The sequence below is a fragment of the Dermacentor albipictus genome, chromosome 7 (assembly GCF_038994185.2).
Source record: "Dermacentor albipictus isolate Rhodes 1998 colony chromosome 7, USDA_Dalb.pri_finalv2, whole genome shotgun sequence".
Lineage (NCBI taxonomy): Eukaryota > Metazoa > Arthropoda > Arachnida > Ixodida > Ixodidae > Dermacentor > Dermacentor albipictus.
In genome coordinates, this window is record NC_091827.1 from 22811004 (window position 1) to 22831460 (window position 20457).

At 46.9% G+C, this 20457-nt stretch overlaps 1 protein-coding gene and 1 non-coding gene across 4 annotated transcripts in view; one reads left to right on the plus strand and one right to left on the minus strand.

Moving 5' to 3' along the window:
- The window catches only part of LOC135915668 (uncharacterized), a 381759-nt gene that overhangs the window by 200344 nt on the left and 160958 nt on the right, over positions 1–20457 (minus strand). The gene's annotated exons all lie outside the window — the stretch shown is intronic.
- TRNAY-GUA (transfer RNA tyrosine (anticodon GUA)) lies at positions 14952–15026 on the plus strand. Its single transcript has one exon. It is a non-coding gene; the product is annotated as a tRNA-Tyr (tRNA).

Genomic DNA, 20457 nt, shown 5'->3' on the forward strand with positions numbered 1-20457 from the left:
ATGACTTCAGAGTCGTAAAAAGTGCTCTATTCTGCAGATTTGCAATACTGCGGGAAATGTTTCTTATTTTTTTTTTCTTCGTTACGAAGAAAACGTCCCGCACTTATTGTGCAGACCCGTACTGATGAGCGAAAGATAGGTTGTTTACAGGGTGCTCTCAAGTGAACTGATTTTCGCTTTCTGCCCGATATACCCGCATTGTAATGATGCAAATACAGAAATCTTGAACTTGACGTAGCGTGAGTGACACACATTGTTTCAGGTTCGTGCAAAGCGTAAAAACAAAAACTAATCCAAGCGCGAATGCTCGATCCACAGCTAGGACCATATTACCTAAAATTATTCCAATATGTTTTTATTCCAATCTCCTGACGTCAAATTTACGTAATCGCCGACGCAAGTACCGACCGGTGAGCCGCAGCGTTATTCTAACAGGCCAATGAAACGTTCTCCTCGCTTATAGGAGGTCACGTTTGTTTGCTTTAAAAGCGAATAGCATTGCCTACGTCAACAGGCATTCCTTGTCTAATAGGTTGACAAAAAGCAAGGAGCCCGCAGAAGTTGAGAGGGTTTCAGTGAGGCCGGATTACCGTAGAGAAAGTTGATTACTGAATGAGAAGGGCACTGCCGGCGTCAGCGATTGGCCCGCCTTCCCTTGCTTAGCGTTTGGGGTAGCCAACCGGGCTCAGTCCTGGTTAACCTCCCTACCTTTCATTCATCATTTCCTATCTCTCTTTGTCGGTGTCTGGCAGAAAATGGCGGTGAAGTGCAACGCAGTGGTAAAAATGCCGCTACAATGAATCCTCAGTTAAGAAAAGTTGGCAGAGCAATTTCGTGTGCCTGCTGATATGGCTCGGCATTGTTATACTGCCACGCAAAAAAAAAATGTTTATTATACGCAAGTAAATCCATTCGCCCCGGCAACTCCGAGTATCCAGTACCAGAGCGATGGGCGGACAGCCATCTTCTATTCATTTCGGAATGGAGCTGTCTCTGGCTATACCAAAAAAAAAAAGCTTTTGTTCGGCCTTTTAGTGCATTTTTAAGGCATACGCGACACTTTCACGTGGTAAGTTATCGCTGTTTTCATGGGAGTGAAAAAGGCGTGGAATCGTGAATAATTATTTTCATTGTATTCGGTCTAATCACGCATAATCAGTGTGTACACGTGATATTAGAAGAGGAGTGCTTATGGTTTTCCTGACGTCGCGTGACTGGCAAGTGGAAGGAGGGTGGCCCAAAAAAATTTTGACCAATGATGGAGGGCTGATTGCAGAAATCGAATAGAAGAGTTTGGAATAGTTTTACGTTATAGCTCCCCTAGGTGTAAAGGCAATAAAAAAACTGTGGGGTAACATAAAATACAGCACAAAAATAGAAAACATGCCACGTATGTTGGACATGCTGTGTACTTTACGTGCTTAAACTACAGTCGGCCATGCCGTGTTTCCTATCATCGGTAATGATTTTAATACCTCCACATTCTCTGACGTCATTTCCCCATCGTTACCGCCTACCATACTCAGCAAGTAAAAGCCACCACAGTCAGCTTTCTGTATAGCGTGCACACAGCAGCTTACATTGGGCGTGTTTACCATAGAAGCTTTTCCGACAAATTGGGGCGGCTGCTCTGCCGCGCTCTGCGAAAAACAGAGAGCGCCGAGGAAAGAAGTACGCAAACTTGTGTGCCAGGTTGTACGAGGCCGGCTGACCACTAGCCACTGCTGCGCTAGCTCCCGGGTGAAACGTCGTTAGAAAGTCATCCCGCTAGGGAGCTTCTCCCGGAGGGGCTGGTCGCTCTTCGCAGCGATCAAATGACGCAGGCTGATAGCAGAGAATCACGCGCTGTTTGTCGAGAGGCCACCACCACCGCTAAATTGTGCGTCCAGCGCTGCTAATAGCGCGAATCGTGTTTGTCCTCGACTTCTGGTTCTTTTTCTGCGGGCGCGTCATTGTGAATGAGAGCAAGCAATCACGAACAACGCCGAAGAGCATTTAATCCCGCTGCCGTGACTCCGTGCGCTAGGTAATTTGAGGAGCTAGAGGTACGCTATGGCCGCTGGTGATGGTAGGATCATGTAGTATTTCTGGGGGCAAAATTTTGGGACGTTACGGATAGGCTAACATGGCCGGGATATCCATACCTTCTTTCATTTTTTCTTTTTTTTGTTGTTTGCTTGCTAGGTTGTAGTCTTTGTAGCGCTCATCGTGCGCGTTTGATGATCATTAGAGCATAACAGAGCTGACAGTCCTTGCAAAAGAGAAAAGGATCTGCTTTGTGTAAGAAGCACGGAATCAAAGATAAAAGAGAATTGTCGTAGTGCCCAAAGCGATCGAATCACGATGGCATTGATACTTGCTCTCTTGGCGCACTTTAGGGACAACTGTTACGTGGTTGTGAAATCTCTTACAGGCGGGACCACAAATAACAAGGACAGGGAGAAAAAACTCACCGACGATTACGATACTCACTAATGCGAAATTTGAGCGCAGTTGTATACGTGTGTTCATTTCGCGATATATTGGCCGGCGCGGACGACCTGTCTCGTACGGCATATTGCACAAACTGAGCGAAGTGAGGCGCGACTGCTTGGCTAAACGGGAGATTGCGAGAGGAAGCGCATGGCTGGCGCTCGGAGGTGATTCACAGCAGCTGCTGCGGATGACCTCCGCTCATGCAGCGCTTTGTTTACATACAGACGACGCGTGCTACTCTGGCGCCATCTCATGGTATCGTCATCTCATTCTGACAGCGAGTGTCGAGGTCATCGAGTGAGATGTGTTCGTGCTTCCAATGTCCGCATGATACCCCGTTTATTTATTTAGTTAGTAAGCATTTACATCATCTTATGCAGCTGAATAAACTAACTAAACTTACTGTGTATGTCCGTCTCATAATTTGTTATCGCAATCAATGCTTCGCGTTTCGCGCGAAACCGCGATGCGTTATAGACACGAGACCCACGGAAGGGTCATTCACTCCCCTTATCATCAGTAAAACACCCTCAAATGCGATGCTATTGAAAACTACGGCAAAGTGAGATAATTATTACTGGGCTTTCGCGCGCCGAAGCGTTGCGCTAGCCTTACTTTCCGCGTAATGGGCGCCATCCATAATTTGAGTTAATGAGGTGAAAACCCCCTGTGACCCTTTCATTCTGGGACGCGTGGTTTTATCGCGTAGAGGGGGCAAAACTTGTGCGGTGGGTAACCCGACAGACGCCTCGCTGTGGGACCCTCCAGTAGATTAAGAATGCATATTCTCTTAAAAGTGTGCGTTAATGGCATCAACTTGCAGCTTTGTGCGGAATCATTTAAATTTGGGCGCGCTCAGGAATGGTGAAAGTCCTTGTGGTCTCCTCCCCGGGATGGAATTATAGATGTCTCTTCGATAGATATGTGAATAATCAAGAGGTAATGCACGATTTCTCATGAAACACTGCGAAGAGCATGATGCTACGTGGCGAAACAGCGCTATTCGCAAATATAAAAATAGGGTATCACTGTATGAGTTCAACCACAACTTATAAAGAAGGGATAGAACGAGCATGTGAGAAGTCGTTCTCGTAAAAGCGATGAAGGCCGTATAGCCGCCCAGTAGTTGCTGCTTCAGTGTATAGGAAACGTTACGTCTGTTACCGACCTAGTGATAACAAAGACTTTGCTTATGGTACTCCCGGATTGGGTCGGAGGCCTAATTTGACTTTTCTCTCGAACGACATCAGCTGATGTCGTTCTTAGTGACTCTTACTTGATACTGACCCTTGATACTGACCCGTCATACTGACCCTTACTCGAATAATAGAAAGCAGGTGCGAGCACAAAGAGAACGATGTGTGATTTGGAAGCGATGCCGCCGCTAATGGGGAGGTGAATTGCACGTGCTTTTGTGTGGATGTACCTTGACTTATAAAGCTGTTTCTTGATTTCTAAGCAAAACACAGCTCTAATAAAAGTAGAGTTTCTTCAGGCGCATGTTTCAAATGTGAACGTTTGGAATTGTTCATTCGGTGCACGCTGAATTTGGGTGTTCTGGGGCTGTGCAGCAAAACAGCATTCACCCACCCTGGTTGCTTAGTGGCTATGGTGTTAGGCTGCTGAGCACGAGGTCGCGGGATCGAATCCCGGCCACGGCGGCCGCATTTCGATGGGGGCGAAATGCGAAAACATTCGTGTACTTAGATTTAGGTGCACGTTAAAGAACCCCAGGTGGTCAAATTTCCGGAGTTCTCCACTACGGCGTGCCTCATAATCAGAAAGTGGTTTTGGCACGTAAAACCCCGTAACCTAATTTTCATACAGCATTCCATCGAAGCATTTTGCGCATTCAGCATTTCCCTAAGTTCTTAACGCATTTCCCTACGAAATCTTCTACGCTAATAGAAATATTCTTATTGCATTTGTGTATTGTAGGAAACAAGAAAAATAAAAAAAGGTATCCACAGTCATTATTTACACCTTAGAATACTTATCGCTTTTTGCAATGCAGAACGCGCTTCATTTGCTTATTTGTTTTCTAAGAAAACGTCAATCATCTCATAAAATATCATACTCCGACGCCTGGCATAGGCTCTAGCGTTGACTGCCTGTTCACGGCGTGAAGAGCCAAACAAGAGCGTTTCCTAAATTTGAAAACGTAACGTTATTGTATTGTTCATCTTATTCTTATCATCTGCGGTGACGACTTCTCTGTCTTTTTCTGTTAATGTCGCAACATGTGGCCGGCACCAAAATACACAATACATCCTGACCGTTAAATCCCACCCCGAATCCCTAGCAAGCAATCCTGAACGCTACCACCAATACATTCTAAGTAGCCTTCCTTTCACCCGCTGTTTCTCTCTGATTTCAGTACTTCTGTGGCCTTTGTCGTGTACATCTACATTCGCACAACAGAGACAACCAAAAACGAAACAACAACAACAACAACAATAAAAGAAGGCTCGGCAAAGTGTAGCGTTCGAGATGACCGTTAGATCAAGAGCTTAGTGCAAATGGCGGACCATGGTCATAAGGATTACCGATATGATGTGGTCAGTGTTATTCCCTTTGTTTTATTTCCCCTCTTTTCCCACAACCGCTATTCTGAGGGCCTCATCACCTAAGCGCAGTTCTTTCTCTTTATGGCGGAACCTAAATAGGCAGTACACACACAAGTGCACACACACACACATACACATAAAAATAGAAACAAACAAATAACGGCACTCATAAAGCCAACCGTGAGATGAAATTTGTTTCAGGAATAACCGTAAGACAGGAAGAATTATCAAAATAAACGCAAGCACAAACTGCGCAAAAAGAAAACAAGTAGAAAGTAAAAGGTAGCCCGAACGCGCGTTGGAGATTTCCTTCGGATTAGTGGATTAGGCCACTTAATCCTCGCTGGTGGGTGGCTGCGCTATTCGAGGACAAAATGGCCGGCTGACCGCGTCTCCGAAGCGTGGCCGCTGCTGGTAGGCGCTAAAACGCGTTAGGCATCGTTTGTCACGCGGCCTGACGTTTATTCTGGATAACGCACACTCCCACTGACCACATGTAAGAGCTCTTCGTTGGCAACTACTGTACCATTATTCTCACGACGCAATGAACTGTAAGACTGGTTTGAACAGAGTGCAGACTTATTCGCAACGACAGACTGCTTCTTCGGGATGTGTACGTTGAATAAAATGTTCTCTGCATGGAATATTGAAACTACCTAATCAGATTCCAATGAAAACGCGCTGAGTCTAACAGCACGAACTAGCTCCTTCTCGCTATTTCATGGCATATCTTTCGTCACAAGAGTTTGCAGTGGAAACTTTTCAACGTTTTCCATGGGAAGCTTTGTCAACTCACTCATATTTCAGGAAGGCATGTACCCATCAGATAATCTACACGGTGATGGTGATGATGATGATTAAATGAAGCAAAACATAGGTTAAACATTAAAAGTGTAGTCTCTTCTGTAAATGAGTAGGGTACGATAAGAGCCTCGACATTTCTGCTACTTAATGTTTAGCATAACGTCAATAAATATTTCTGTCGCTGCTATGAGTGCGAGCCGTGAATAAATGAAGAGACACTGCTAGAAACGCTCAGGAAATGTTCCTTTGCCCATCTCTTCGAATTTTGGCTCATAAATCATTCAACACCTTGACCAGAGCCTGCGTCTTCGCTTTTACGCTGTTATCCCATCACAATCCACCGTTACCCCCGTTCGAGTTAACGTCGGTCCATGTCCATTATTGGCCCCAACGGAGCCCAAGTTAATGCAGGTGGCTTCTCCTTCTACCATTGCAAAGACTGGACGGCACGCTAGTCTTTTCGCTGGACGCCGCACATGGTAGCCCCCGCCGCAGCCGGCAGCCTGGCATAACGCGTCGGTTTCAAATTGAATCGATTCACAGGCAGCCGAAGCGATCGCGAATGCCGGTCCAGCGTTATGCTGCCTCAGGAGCCTCCACTGCTACGCTGAGCAGATTCAAGAAAAACGAGCGATGTTGAGGGACACCGGTTTTCAAAACACGCCTAAATTATAGCGAACTGGAGAATAAGTGATGCTAGACGCAGGGTCGTGTACCCCTGTAGTTGTGTGCAGAAGCACGGGCGTTCTTCACAGTGTAGGTATGGAACCAATATCGGTCGACTGTTACTGATTTGAAGATTAGGTTTGCGAAAAGCTCATTTGGCTGAAATACAGCTATAACTTGCTTTCCGACAACTGTGGCGCCCCTAATCGCTGCAAACGACGATCTCGTACAATATTCAGCTTTCTTTTGTTGTTCTTTCGGTTTCTTTTCTTTTAAGGGATGCAAAATGGCAGGACTAGCTGCTTCATGAACTGAAAACAGGTTATTTTGCTTCAATAATAGCTTTCTCATTACAAGAACTTGGCACAAAATTTTCACTGTGAAATTGCTGCAGACGTATAAATAAAGGATGCCTTCTTTGATGCATATACAAGTTTTCTTTTAACTGGAATTTTTTAACACGCAAGGCATGGCATTTTATATAAAGGTATATAAACTTGTGGTGCTCACAGTGCAGCAGCTGCAGCAGTGCATACAATAAAAATGGCTGCGAGGCGTACTGAAGGAACACTGGTTTTGCTCGCATCCCTTCTTCTACTTCGCAAGACGGCCGCTCACAGAGGAAAGCTGACTGGGTCACGTGGTATAGCATACGAGAATTGGCACTGGAGCAAGGCACGCGGCAGAGGTCTTAGAAGAACCGCAAGACTTCTGACGCCCCTTTATGGTGGCGCATGAAACAAGCGCGAAGAGTCAGGAATATCACGCGTGCTCAAATACTCGGTAGGAGAGCTTCCTTGCGGCATGCATTTGGCAGTGTCGCACGCTGCATGCCTTAAAATTTGCATTTCCTCAGCAACGAATGATTATCACCATGCCGTGACAGGTGAACGTAAAGTTAAATACAAAGGTTTGAAGAAAATAAGAGTGCCTTCAATGGTTTTTGTGTAGCAGAGTGCAAAAGACTACAAATTCAGGAGGTAACACAACGCAAGGCAGGCTTCGGTTGGCAACATTGTGAGTCTTGTATTGCGCTTCCATTTTCTGTTCTTGCTTGATTAATCTCATAAATGCTCCAAATGTCGATTACTATCTATGAAGTTACAGCACGATCCAATTTCTGCGATTATGATGAGCACCGCGAATGGTGGAGGTTCCCATTAAATGGGACCCCAATTTAATGTTGCTGCTCGAGTCCACTACACTAGATTAAATTTATTTTGTTAGTTTGTTGCTGTGCATCACCGCTAGAAAACCGGATACACTCGTTAAGCGTAAACGTAGACGCTAAAGCATCGGCATTCGCAGCCGCTTAAAAACAACAATGGCTGAAAGTTTACCCACTGTGGTATGAACCGCAGAGCACGAGTAATTTTCCACCTACCAGAAACAAATGAACAAGCGCATTCCACCGCCAACGAGGAGGGATAACAGTGAGAACACCTTACGCCTAGAAACAATGAGCGCGACAGTTTATGTAATTTCAATGTAGTCTCACAAATGCTCACCAAACATTTTGTCACTTCAGATCCAAAAGTTGGTCACCCCACATTCCGTGGGGTGACCAACTACATGCATGTGCTAGGTAATGCAGCCTGCGGCTCCTCACTCTCTATGATGTGTAATCGCTGGAAGTTGCGCAACCCTGCCGCATCCGTTCTTTTGCAGAGGCAGTTGTTAAGACTTTCTTGCATGCAATTCACGCTTTGCCGCGTACGTCCTCCATTGGCATTGGCGCGTGCAGGGCATATTTTGAAAAATTCCGCATGGGTAGGAAAATACAGGTACAAACTTGCACATCGTGCGCAAAGCATATTGTATATCCTATAGAAAGAAACTCAAACCGATTACAGACGCGTATGGGGAGATATGAAACGTACAATGCACGTGACAGACACACAAAATATGCAAAGCCCACCCCAATACGCGATTCGGAAACATTTAACTGCTGCATTAATATTATACTTCATAGAGCAGGGTTATTTGCAAAAAGACTGTAGACAAGAGTCGAAAAAACTTATAGCTGGAAGTCCTTTTGCTGTCACACACAGTCTAGATTTCATGGAAAAGTATCCGTGGCTTTTCTGCATACAAAGCAAAAAAGAAAAAGAAAATCTTAAAAAACTGTGCATGCGCAAATCACACCTGTCCTTCTATGTACAATGTGTGAGCAATCATAATATTGAACAACGAGACATTCTTTCTGCAACTAATGATGGCAGCATACCATCCGAACGTCAGTTGGGCTTCCCAAACTTATAACATAAAAAAAGGCCATATCCACTCGTTTAACATTTGCTGAGCCACTCTGGCAGGTGTAAGAAGCCTCTGGCATCAGCAATGACACCGTGCACGCAACACGTTATCACATTAGAATCACGAGCTAATTTGAATCCTCCTAACGACACGGGACCGGCAATCAGCCATCAAGGCCCCTTTCGAAAGCCGCAGGGCACACAAGTTAAGGGAACACCGAATGGCCCATCACCGCCCACCTTTCACTCCCGATGCGAAAACGACCTCCCAAACGACCCGTCTCTGGCCGCCTGTGCAATGGTCACGCGAAGCGGGGAGGGCATCATGGGTCGGTCCAGACGCGCAGGGCTACGACCAGCGTTGTGCTCCGGCCAGCTAGTTAGATGCAGTGAAGTGTAATCAAGGTTATAGCCTACTTTCACTCCGAACTACGCTTCAAGGTACACTGTAACAAATTATGGTCCTTCAACAACCTTGTTTAGGATAGTGTGAACAAAGAGAAGCCTCCGCGCAAAATGTTACAATTGAAATACGTGTCCATGCACCGCCGAAAACTTCGCAAAAGTGGATCCTTTTTTTTTTTTTTCAAGAGGGAACCGCAGAAAGCCGTCACCGTTAGTGCTCGCCGGAAGTGACGCACGACTAAGAAAGGAAGACCTATCTGCATGACCTCCGAGGTTCGGCGCCCTCCCCGGCTTCCTGCGGCGAACTGAAAAAAAATCTCGAAAGCCATGCACTGGGACTTGGACCATCGCCGTCCACAGCTATACTCGCTCTTCGTCGGCATGCTTCGAACGCGCTTCTGCACGGGGGTGCAGGTGTGCGCGGTGGGTGGCCGAAATCGCGCGATCTCCTGACAAGCTCTATAAATTTCACGTGGCCGAACGTAACATTCTTTCCAATGCTCGTCCTTGGTTTCGCACGACCTATCGCTGCGCTCGTCGGAGGACGTAGTCGCAGCTTTCTTTTCGTTAACAATGTTTGCAAAGTCTTTCTTTGTTTTTTAATGCAACAGCAGTGGAGGCGAACTTCTCGCCCTTCGAAGACATCTAACAGAAAATATTGGCCGATCGAGAAGGCACCGTCAGTCTAATACACCTTCTCAACGTTCTAACGGTCCCGTGGGAGCAATACGAGTAATTACCACGTAACGCACGTGCCAGGCATTTCGGAAGGGCGACTTTGGCCCGAGGGAACTGTGCATGCGATCGTGGTCCAATGGTCACAGGATTGAGATATTGTGCAATTATCGCGTTCCATGCACGCGATGACATACTTAGAGAGTAGGCGTGCTAACCCTTGAGCTACTTTTCTCTGACTCCAGAAATAACAGGGTCGCAGCAGTACCAATTAAGGCACGTCAACATAATGCGCGCAAGATTTCTAGTCACCGTCTCTGTTAGCAGACGACAACGTTGGCTGCAATCTTCTCTGCGTACATGGAGATGCTTGCGCACCTATTAACGTACAGCTCTATTATGCCTGAAGCTACACTTTGCGAATAAAAGGCAAATATGGACAGTCATTGGCCTGCAGTAAGTGTAAAAAAAGATTTTAAAATGGGTGCTTTTTTTGTTTTATGGGCGAACGAGATATCAGGGGCGTGCGTCACCGAATCGTTTCTCCGCTTACGACTTCCCCGTTTCGTTCTTTTTCGTAGCATGTGACCTTCAGGTGCACCTAAACCTAATTACGCGGTTTGTGCGTTCTGCCTCTGGTGGAACGGTAAAGCGCCGGTGGGGAATGAAATCAGTGAACTTTCGCTTCTCAGGAGTGGTTGGTAAGCGCTGTGCTACCGCCGCTAAAGAGAATCGCTTTATATATATATATATATATATATATATATATATATATATTATTCAGACGCTTGGCAAGTTGTGCTCAAACAACAGGCGAAATGTTATGCCTGTGGCAACTTGCTCCTTGTGGCCTGAAGTGCCGCTTCAACCCCCTCTCCAAACCCGCGGTGCGAGTCGTAGGGGAAGCGAGCAGAGATTGATGAGCCGATGCGTGTCAGGAAACAGACCCTACGCACTCCGGCGGTGTGTGTAAGCCCGCTTTGGCCATTGTTGTTCTTTCGGGGACACTCCCTATGCGCGGGGAGACGCGCGTATCCCTCGTCGGGTGCCACCAGCCCGTTTCTCGTTCTCCCGTTTCCTCCTCCGCAACCGGAAGCCGCCCGCTCGCAGACCGGAAGGACACCATTCTGCCTTCGCGGACGTTTCGTCGAACCACTCGACGAGGCACGCCTCACGTCAAACGCAGCCTCGGAGTTTCGCTCGCGGTCGAATAAAAAAGACAGAACGAGAAGAAAACTTCGTTAGCTGCTGCCAGGAGCAAACAATAGCACCCGGTGGTATAGTCATTAATCTGGGCTAATGGTCAAGGGAAACTTATCGGCAGTGGCGGCGCTTCGACTCGGGGCTTTGCAGCTGGTTTCCTAGTTTGCATGGTGGTAGCCCGGAACGTTTGTCCTCCTTTGCAAGTGGTCACAAAGCATAGAATCAATGTCTTTCAAGAACCACAGCCTAGGCATTCGTTGTACATTGTGTTTTTAGGTGGAAGCAAACAGAACAATTTTGTTGTCACCTGCTGAAAGTTTTCTCAAATGTAGAATCAGAATCGAAATTCTTGGCGCTAAAGTACTGTTGGCACGCTGGTTGGATGGCAAAGTAACTTCGAACTCTGTTCGATGACAAATGAATGAACAAACGAGTAAGCTGTCCAACCGATAAACGAGTAATCACCTCATACTGTCGCTGAATCATTGGACGCTGAGAGAATATTTATGTCCTGCACTACTGCAAGCAATGACAGAATTGAAAATCTACGTCGTAGTTGAGAACATACCCTCACGAACGTTACTTATGGCTGACCTTTAGGTTTTCAAATTTGTAGGGACAACTACTAGATTCCCTGGGCAATTGGACAAATATCGAGAGGCTGAAAAGGGCAGATGGCAAGACGAAATTAAAACAACCTTGAGAGAATTGCCCGCCAAGCATAAATATGTTTCAATTTTTAATAAAGACAGACCTAAAACCGGTAGCAGGAGCTTCGGGAGTGAGTGACGTTGGGCTTGTTAGCACTAAACGCCTGTGTCATCTGCTTTAAGTCAATCCTCGTCTTCCCGCGCTGTTTCCCATTCACAAGTGAGCTTCGGCCCTTTGGGATAACATTGACGCGCACACTGGGGATGCGCTTTGAAACTTCAGCAAGGAAACATAGACACACACACACGCACGCACGCACAGATGCACACACGCACGTACGCGCACACGCATCCCCATTACATTTAACGCCTCAGGAACTAAAGAGCGTTTCCGCAGCGGGCCGCCATAACTCCGTCACGTTTTCTCCGATTCGCACCCTCCTACCAAATTTACAAAGCACATTCTTTGAAAAAAAGGGCCTCTCTCACGCTCACGAGGTTCAAACGATGCGCGCGACGTGCGACAACGCTGCCACCGCTGCCATCACGCTGACAATGGAGGTCGTTTGGACTCCCACCGCCACGAAAAAAAGAACCCCATTCGTCTCGCGCCACTTAAACACGCGCGCGATAGCGCACCCCAACCCATTTGAAACGGCACCAGCCATGATTTGAAGTCAAGCGAGGCGCCGTGTCCGCAGCCGTATTCGTCTCGTCATGCCACGGCGGCGGCATGCCGAGAGGTTTCCCACCGAGAACTTCCGGTTCTCCCATTAGGGTGTATAGACTTACAAACTCAAACCGCGAGCTGCAGCGTTTAAAAGGACATTTCGAAAAGCGTTTCTCTCTCGTTTGTTGCTCCGTCGAAGCAATAATCAGTCGAGGCTGGTCCCGTCGGCCCGGTTCCGGCGCCGTTTCACTTCCTTCGCGTCGCTGTTATTGTGGGGGTCACGTGTCCACGTGCTTTCAAAATCTGTGAGTCATTGAAACCACGCTGACGGGTGATCGTGGCAGCAGTAGTATCTTATAGTATCCAGCAGTAAATATCCTGGCTCAGAAAAGTTTAATAAAAGATGAGGCCTAAATTTTAGGCTGAGTCCTAAAAGTTAAGCCTCGTAGTTAGGCCTCACAAAATTTACCAGCCTCGCCAAGTTGTGCCTCACCAACTTTTACGCTGAGCCCCGAAACTTGATGCGTCCCCGTGTCGAAGGAAGTTGTGCCAATATTCATTTCTTCGAAGAACACGTCTGAATTGGAACCGCCTGCCTATTTCCGTAGCCACCATTCCGGAAAATCCAAGCTTCAATGTAACCGTGCATCACAAACTGTTCTAAACTGTATTTCTGCACATGCTTTTCAATGGACTGCTCCTTTCTGCAATGCCTTTGAGCCTCAAAAGTATTTAAACAAGTAAATAAGTAATCTGCATATGTAAATAAAAATTATGGAGTCAAATAACTTCTTGGTTCTGCTCGCCCCAGAAAAGAGATATGTTGTCCCCTTACCCATGTTAACGCCTTCAGTAAAACGTTTACACCTGTATTACAGCCAGTCATTCCATACTCTGCTTTTGCATGAGTGAGCAAAGAACGACTAGCCACCAACCGTACTTACGAAGATGTCATATATTTTACTGGAATTACGGGGCCAAGCTAGAACTTTAAACAATTTGCTGATTTGCCGTTATTGGCCAACAGTGTTGTGTACTTGTTTGCTTATGTTGCAGCGGTCTCCGGCAAGCTTATAAACGCGCTAAAATCCTCCATAAAAACACCTAATTCCCTTAATTAACGAATGTAGGTTGTACGAGCCAAGAGTAGGTGGTCTTGGGAAGGCCGATCATTGGAGCAGGAGTGAAGCGCTGTCACTGGAGACTAATTGCACACATCGCCAAAAGTGGAATGGGTCTCCTTAGACAAATAGCCTTCCGCAGCTTCTGCGTCTGTTTTCGTAATAGCATATGTTTGTGGCCTGACCTTTCTCCGCCGATACAATCAGTCGATGCAATGGGCACGTGATCTGAAACAACCAGATTTCGAGACGGAAACGTCGCCGAACGCGAGTTACACCAGTATAGTCACACGTGCTATAATGTCAGAGGTTTGTGGCATCTGGGGTTCAGATGCTGGGGTCGGTGGTCGGTGCTCTGCCGGGGCCCCGCCTGATGACTGCAGTGCGCGACGCCTGGCAACGTCCGCTGGGCTTCTCTTGTCGAGATGTGCCGTTTCATCTTGCCGGCTCGCAACAGCTTCGTTTGGACGGACTCCGACAGTTCGCGAGATCTGCGTGATTTCAAAACGAATGGTTCGGGGGAGGAGTACCTGGCCTCGGTAGAGTAAACGACTGGAAAAGAAATTGCAGGCATGCCGCCATTTTTACGCCACCAACGTCACATTATCGCGATTCTATTGTCGTCACGCTGTATTTGGTGACGCTTCCGTCGTCGCCATGCTGTTGTGTTGTCCGAGGAAAAAAAAAACACGTAGACGATAATCTGTGCCACCACTATCAATGTTATCGACGCCTGCAGTGTGTCCCAGAGGTATTCCTAGTGCATGTAGTCGATTGGCAACGGTGCGCATAAGCTATTCGCTTATTTTAACAATAATCCTTGATGCTTTCTAGAACAACATTACTGAATGTAATACTTATGATAAGGCTAACCTTGCCTACCATTACTAATTGAATTAAGGCATGTTGTTTGAAATCATAGAAAGAAGAAGCGAGGGGTGAGATGCTTTTGGGAAAAAAATGAAAAATGAGCGTCGCATGCAGCACGTCACGCTTCCAAAGGTGTAGATCTACTACGCATTCTAAGGACTGGCTGTCGATCTTTTAAAAATAATTGATCAAAGACGTATTTCAACAGAATAAGCTACATGCATAGATTTTGTGATGCTTCCTTACTGATGCACATGCCATGGGAGCCTTGTGAGCTCTTTCACGAGCTACGTTGAACTGTCATAACTCGAGAGTAGTAACACCTTGTGGGTTTCCGCAGTACTGTTACGTCGAATCCTTGCCTTTGCTTCGAGTTGTTCACAAATTCGACTTCGCACTGCAATCTGCAAGCCGCCTGGTTAGCTCAGCTGATAGATCGGCTACCCGGAAAGGCGGTGGTCCCGGGTTCGATTCCTGGACCAGAACGAATTCTTGTTCTACTGCGAGGCTTTTCTTTCGAGTAACCCGTACATTCTTGCCTTTGCTTCGAGTTATTCACAAATTCGACTTCGCCCTGCGATCTGCCAGCCGCCTGGTTAGCTCAATTGGTAGATCGGCTGCCCCGTAAAGGCGGTGGTCCCGGGTTCGAGTCCCGGACCAGGACGAATTCTTGTTCTACTGCGAGGCTTTTCTTTCGAGTAACCTGATGGGTTTCCTTTGTAGCAATTGCTGCAAATGGGTGGATGCCCGATTTTCTCTTTATTAATTGCATGTATATGTACACACGGGCGTGACTGTACGCCAAGCAGGCCGTTATGAGGACCGAGCTGAGGTCCAATACTACAATGAGTAAGTCGGTGAGCTGAGGACAATTCGGACTGATAGCAGAAGCAGCACTCTTTTAAGTTTTTTCTGAATCTCGCACCCCGCACCACGAGACACACATCGTAGCACGCCATGTATAAGGGGCGGCCGATGAAGATGGCGATGGCTGCTAGATGTCTGTCCTGTCATCCGTGCCTATCGATCTGGGAAACATGGATATATTGACTGTACCCCCGCGCTGAGGCGTCAAAAACTGCTCCATTACAACCAGAGCCGATGCCCTACGTAGTGCACTCGCTAAATATGGCCGATCCCGAAGGCGCTGCGTCCTCACACCATTTCAGAACGCTAGCGTCCACTATAGGGAAAGATGGAGAATTGGCACACTCTCGCATAAGAGAAACAAATTGCTTACAAAGCGGCGTAACGCATGCGTCGGCCGTCACGAAGTTCTAGTTTGCAAGCGGGAAGCAATGTGGCAGCGTTGGCATTGTCTTGTTCCGTGCAGGCGTCTGCGATATCAAAGGTCGAGCATTGAGCTGTTGCGCTTGAAGACACCGGTTCAAGCGCCGACATCGGACGTGTACTTTATTTTATTGAAGATGCCCTAAACGAGGCGAGACATGAACTTCCCTAACTATTGCAAATTGACTGACTAGCAAGAGGAACAGAATTAACATTAATTCTGTTCGCATTAACAGCATTGTAAAGTGGGCACAGGGCAATAATTATTACGGCATGCTATTTTGTGTGTGCGTTAAGTACAGGATCAATAAATAAATAAAAAACAAGATGACGAAGTCCCTCCCCTCCGCCCCAGAACAAACAAGTATTGATGGCAATGATTAAAGGATTTTGAAGGATCGCGAGCGCCCATGAACGATCACGAATAGTTGCGATCCGCCTATCCAGTGCCGACGATGCGACAAAACTTCATTTGCTCACCTGACAAACATATATTGGACTTCTCCTAACTTTTTTGAAGTGTCTCAAAATCTCATCTACATTTAGGCGAAAAGAAGTAACCACCTTTCTATGGTGCATACGCAAACATAACTTGCCCGCAATCCTGCACAAGCTTAATGCAAGAAGTACCGTGTCAGCAGGAGTAATATTGAGGTAATGGTCCTATTTGTCGATTGAGAAAAAAAGCAAAGAGCTGACAAAGAAAAACCTCATCAACCAAGCACAAGTCATACGACAAAGCCCTACATAAACAAAAGCACAGCAGCGCAAGATGAAACGGCCCATGAAGTCAGAGTGAAAAAATACAGGCGCGTGCGCGCGCGCACGCACGCACGCACGCACGCACGCACGCACGCACGCACGCACGCACGCACGCACACACGCACACGTACGCACGCACGCACGCACACGCACACACACGCACACACACAAATGAGCCACGTCGTCCCATTATCGAAAATCATACCCACTTCACCCCCCCCCCTCTTACCCCTCCGGCCATGAGTTATGATGTGCTGAGCGCGACACAGCACGCATGACCGCCGGCAGTCAAGGCGACAAACCCGATGACAAAGCTCTCCCCTACACCTCGCTTGCAGTGTTGTCGTCTGACTGACGCCAGGTCACGATCGAGTGTCAGCGCGTCCATCAAAACGAAGTCCGCTACCCCCCCCCCCCGCCCCCCACACACACACTCTAATAAACTAAAAAGACAAAATATTTTCTGCAAGCCCTGTCCGCTACACCAGTGACTCTTCGTTATACGCAGGGCCTACAGGCTCTGAGAAAGATTCATTTCAGATCTTCCAGAAAACAACTTGCGTATTGTTTCCTTTTATTTTCCCTTATTTGGGGAGCAAGCTCGGTGACGTCGTTGCGCTTTTTTTCGTTTTAGGAATTGTGTGAGCCCACGAAGAGCAACGGCATTAAGTGCTCCAGCCCCCTTCCACATAGACCACGACAAACTGACTCTCATTCGGTTTTCCGTTTCTGCAACCGATAGCGGAAACCACAGGAATGCTGTTTTCCCACTCATCACTGCTCGCTCGCCAAGCGAAAAGGCGTCAAGAGAAGCTATAGGTCATCAGCGTCCCATTTGGTGATGAAATCTTTGTCACTGCGTATGCACAGGGTAACTTATTGCGAGCTTAGTCCCTACATTTGGCTGACCGAGACATGACTGGTGGCCATTTATATTAATAAGGAGTTCTGGCATGAAAAAAAAATATCTGCTAATGCCTGGCACGCTCTCCAGTTCGTGCGCGATTTATTCTCGAGTTTTTCGCCGCAATATAGCTCATTATGCCAGTGAACCTGGCGCCACAATTTGGCAATCTGTTGTTTAGTTGACGAGGGATATTTTAGGGACAGATATGATGTCCTGGCCAAAATTTGTTTTTGTGGAAGACCTCTCTACCAAGCTAATACGTGTAAGCTAAACCGCCCCCGTGCTTTGATATGAAACCCTGACAGATAAGTCTCGCTCGCTCTCTTTCCACACACGCGCACACACACGTCTTCGGCCTCGCTTTTATTCAGGAGAACACGCATGAGGCTGAACAAAGAAAAAGCAATCTCCACCATTTCCCTAGTGAAAATTAGTTTGGTACTTCACCATTCCTTACGCCAAGCTTCATTGCTCCGCTGTTGCCTTCTACTACCGTCAGATTCATGGTTCATTGATTCGAATGCGGACAATCTCTAGGTGAACTGCAAATTGCAATTTAATGACAAAACTGCTTCCCGATCTTTCCGCACATGGCGTCCAGCCAGTGTTCTCGAATTTAGCGTTACGGTGGTTCCTTGGTTGACGTCTCGACAATCTTCGCAAATCCAATTTGTGTTGTTCTCCGCAGGAAACTCTGCTCTAATACAATAATGCATTCTGCAATAATACACGGCCTCTTAAGTATCCAAGGGGTGAATATATTCATTACCTTGCTCTTTGTTCATCTTTCAAATCGATGCTTTCATTGCCTCTTCCCTGACCTTACATGGGACGTTTAGGTGTGAAACCGATAACAACTGTACTAGGCCAATTTCTGAGACACTGTAATCAAAGGGTAGGCTGTCTTTTCATTACTGCGTAATTGTGTCCTCGTAATGGTTTTAATGTGGTTTATAAGGCGGACCTATGCTGGAAGCAGTGCAACAATACAACACCTACATGCCTTAACCAGTAGCATTGACCAACTTCTATTGATATGTTTTGATGCAGGCTGCTGGATATAAGTACACGCAGCGGCCTGTATCAAAATATATATCGGGAAGCTATTGCCTTTCACAACTCTCATCCGATGGTTTCTGCCTAAATATTTTTGATTTGTTTGAAATTTGTTTCAGCTTCCCTTTAGGCACAGCAAGCCGTATACAGGTAACATGTCAGTGTCAATCTCGCTAAGGCGCAGCCTCGTCTTCTTAGCTACTGGTCTATGTTCAACGCTTAAAGGAGGCATAATTTTTCTGCAAGATGGAGGAGGGTTTTACTACAGCAGGGGCAAAGACTGGTTTCATGACACCTAAATTTCACCGTCACTTGCATATCAATAACTCGTTTTTTCTGTGCTTTGCCGCGCGCCTGTTGAAATTGCCCGTTCGTCCATTTACAAAATAGTATAATACTGAAAGAAGACTTCTTTGCGTGACGTCAGCAGTGTTTGTTAGTTGACCTGTGTGTTCGCCTCTTCATTCACGCCATATCCACTAATGGAGGGATTAACAGCGGTGAATATGCATATGACTCACGAGCAGCGGAGACCGATCCGGTAGGGGGAGCCGAGGGCGTAATTAGATTGCGGCTCATTTTGGGAGGCCACCCGGAAGCGCATCCCGCATGCGATACCAGCAACTAAACGACTCCTCCGCAGCTTTATCTTTTTTTCTCTCTCTATGTTGTCGCGCGATGTGCGCTCAGCTGTGATGATTTATGAAATGCCAGCATCTTAGGGCTTACCGACGATGCACCGGAATGGCATCTTTCGGGGTGCCCGCCTCGTTGTGCGATTGCAGCGTCCAAACGACGCCAAGCACTGTCCCCACCCGCGGTGTTGCCCCGGCTGACGGGAACACAAACTACTCGAAGCCGTGAAGTGCGTGGAGAAAATGACCGGGGACTTGGCAGACCCCGCTTTTTCCTTTGCGATTCCCGTATAGGGTTAGTGGAGGAGCGATCGTTTAATTGCCACCATCGCCCGAAGTCCTTGGATTGAGCGGGTGGTCGCCGCATCCACTTAATTATGCTGGGCTCCGATGGAGTGGTTGCTGCGTACGCAGCTTGTTGGGTGATTGATGGTTCCGGTTCTGGCGAAATCAGAGCCTCATGACGTGTTTAGAAAGCGCCAGTGCTACGACAGTTGTGCTTAGCTTTAGTGACCCTCTGTGCGAGTGCTTCGGTGGCTAGAAAAAAACAAGTGGTGCCAACGAATAGCCAATGTTAGTAATTACATTACATCTAGCAATTACACTTGCGAAGAGTCAACGTCAAGCGCCGCTTGGACTACATATATATATATATAGGTGTTTAAGTATATTCAGACAACCCACCTTCAAATCTGAGTATTGAGCGCCGTAGAAAACTTATTTTACCCTTACTTTTTCCATTTACTATTGCGTTTTAACCATCATCGCCAACACTAATACTAGTGTGCGATGCACAGCTGGTAGGTTATGTGAGCCAAGCGAAATAACAGCCGCACGCGCAATGCATTCTGAGCTTTTCTTTTCCTTCCTTTGTCAGATCATTGCACCAATAATCTCCTACCACATCACATTTCCTTACGAAAATTGTGACATTTTCAGCCTGCATATACATGTACACGTGCGTTCAACAAAGAACACGAAAGCATGTTTATGCAATAGCACGACAATTTCGATAGAATACAACTGCATTATCCCCAGCGCTAGCTTAGCGGCTATCGTGTTACACTGTTGAGCTTGAGGTCATGGGTACGATTCGCGCAGAGGTGGCCGTATTTCTACTGAGGCGGAGTGCAAGAATGGTCGTGTACTTAGATTTAGGGGCACGTAAGAGAGAGAGAAAATAATGCAGAGAAAGGCAGGGAGGTTTACCAGAGGTACTTTCGGTTGGCTACCCTGCACAGGGGGAAGGGTTAAGAGGGATAAAAAGAGAAACAGAGTGGAAGGGGGAGATAGAAAGAAAGGGAGACAAGCACGAACAAAGCACGTACACTACATAGCGGTGGAGGGCGGCATTCTTAGTCTGTCGTGAAGCCCCGTACACCGCAAGAACCTTAATAGCGCGAGTAAGGCCTTCAACGCAGATGTTCTTTCGGAGCATTGGCCTAA